We start from the raw sequence: 2,693 nt of genomic DNA on the forward strand, positions 1-2,693 counted from the left end.
GAGTAGGTAAAACATGAATATTCACCCCTTCCCAGGAAGTGAAGTTCAGCTCCAAGTCATTTTAATAACTGATTAGTTTAACATGATATAGGGATACTGGGGCTCTAGTTCTGTCCTACCAAAATCCAAAGCAAATCTTCTCAGGAAGATAGCAATATCACAGTGAGCTTTGAATTAATTCTTTACGTAGCTAAATATAGATATAAATATAAATGTAGCTATATGTTTATAGATATATAGAGAGATATAATTATAGATATAGTTATATGTACACAAAGATGAAGATACAATATAGATAGTCTGGTACATAATGAAAATTTACCAGACTTCAAGAAGTTAAAAAATGACTAACTCCAAAATATTTTATCATATAGTAGAAAGTGACTCACAAAAGCTTTAGTAAATGAAACTATTAGGCATTAGTGTTAAAATAACTACACTTGATATGCTTAGGAAATAAAAAGATAAATTGAAAATTTTGGCAGAGCACTGAAACATATTAAAAGAACTAAATAGAAATTCTAAAATTTAAAAAAATGCTTTGTAGTATTGGTGAATAAATTAAAAACAAATTAAACATAGCTGTAGAGACAATTAGTGATTATTCAGTAGAACACATTCAAACTAAAAATATAAAAGAAAATATGAAAATATTGTAAGGATCTTCAGAGAATATGAAACGTGAAAAGTTCTAACATAATTGCAGCTGAAGTGCTAAAATAAAAGTATACATGTATGTATATAGTCAAGTATGCATGTATTTTTGATATCCAGTGAAAAACTAACAGCTACTGCCAGACCAATATATTACCAATCTAAAAGAAGTAGCATGTAATCGAAAAAATCCATAGGAGATCCATGGAGCATTTTCCAAATAGAGGAAAAACATCAAATTCAGAGTTAAGGACTGCTACAAATCCCATGCAAAACACAAACAAACAAACAAGCAAAAGCCCACAACAAGGCATGTTGGAGTCAAACTGATTAACACAAAAGAAAAAGAAAAAACTTTAAAGCAGCTAGAAGGGGTAAAAAAAAAAAAAAGAAAGTTGGCTTTAAAAAAGAAACAATAGGATGGACAACTGAATTTTAAGCGGAAAACAAAAGGAAGGTAGAAAAACATTTGGATAATCAAATGCTTAAAGAATTTGTCATTAGCTTTCCAGTAGTAAAATGTATAACAAAAGTAATACACAGTACAAACAAAATGATCCCAGAATATAGCAAAAAGATGTAATGAGTGAAGAGTAAACAAAATGTGTATCCTGGGTGAATTTAAACAAATATTGCCTATAAAAATATGGGACAAATAAATATCAATACACATTAGCATATATGAAATTAAAATGCAGAAAATCCTAACAGTAGTACCTTAATAAGGGGAAAGGATATATGACCTGAAAGACTTCTAATATTTTTGCACTGTACCAAAAGTGATAAAAGTACTGATTTATATTAGCAAATTAGTAATGCATGCTGTGATCTTTAAGCCTGCTGTGTTCAATAGAACTTTCTGTGGTAATGAAAATATTCTCCTATCTATACTTTCCAATGTATGGTACACACTAACCACATATATCTATCGTGCACTTAAATGTGGCTAATGTGACTGAGGAACTGAATATTGAATTTAATTTAATTTTAATGAATGTAAATTACATGTACATGTGACTAGTGGCTACTCTATTGGATAGTGTGGCTTTAGGGTAACCTCTATATCTATAGTAAAATAATGTGTGTCATCCTGGATGACTGACAGAGTGTTAAGAAATATCTTGCTTTATAACAAATAATTTGTTGTTTAGCTAACTTTGTCTGAGGTTGGTAAAACAGAGGGAGCATTTGTTTTGTTTCTTTTGCTTGATATATCCTTGTCTATTTCCTTATATTTAAGAAAATCTCTTCCGAGCAGAAAATTGTTTTGACTTTTAGCCCAGTCTGACATTTGAAGTCTTTTATATAAATTTATAGTTATATCTAATTTAATTCTTTTTGCTATCAAATTCAGATTTCTATCTACATATTTATTATTTTCTTTCTATTTGATCCATCTTATATGTTCCATTTTCTTTTCTTTCCTACTTTTGGAGTGGAATCTTAATAAAATAATGCTAGAGTTTCACCCTCTTAAGTTATTATTTTTTTATAATCAATTTTCTTAGAATTTACTTAAGGGATTTTAATAAGCATTATTGATTTATTACTACTTACTTCTACCTATATGTTAATATCACAAATATTTTACTAGTGCTGTGTACAATAAGTACTCAGTTATAATTTACTTATATTTTGGTCCTCTTTATTCCCTCTGTTTCCTTGTGAGATTATTATGCTTCTAACTGGAAAAATTCTTCAGTGTTTACTCTAGTTTAGGTGTATCTGACATGAAAAGTGTTGTAAAGAGAAGATATTTGGAAACAAAAAGATATATCTTTCCAGTTTACAGTGGAAAAATAATCTTAATAAAGTGGAATAGGAAAAAGTAGGTTTTACAATGAAGGAAAAAAATGTATAAAAGAATGTGAAGGTAAAAATGTCCAGAAGGTATTGCCTGATGGGAATTGTTTTAGAAGAAAAAAGTCTCTGGATGGATTGTAAATACGGATGACAAATACATATATATTTATGTATATATACACATATATATGTATATAATATATATGAAAAACTATAAACTATATTGATGGTGAATT

The sequence above is a fragment of the Galeopterus variegatus genome, unplaced genomic scaffold (assembly GCF_000696425.1).
Source record: "Galeopterus variegatus unplaced genomic scaffold, G_variegatus-3.0.2 Scaffold1153, whole genome shotgun sequence".
Taxonomy (NCBI): domain Eukaryota; kingdom Metazoa; phylum Chordata; class Mammalia; order Dermoptera; family Cynocephalidae; genus Galeopterus; species Galeopterus variegatus.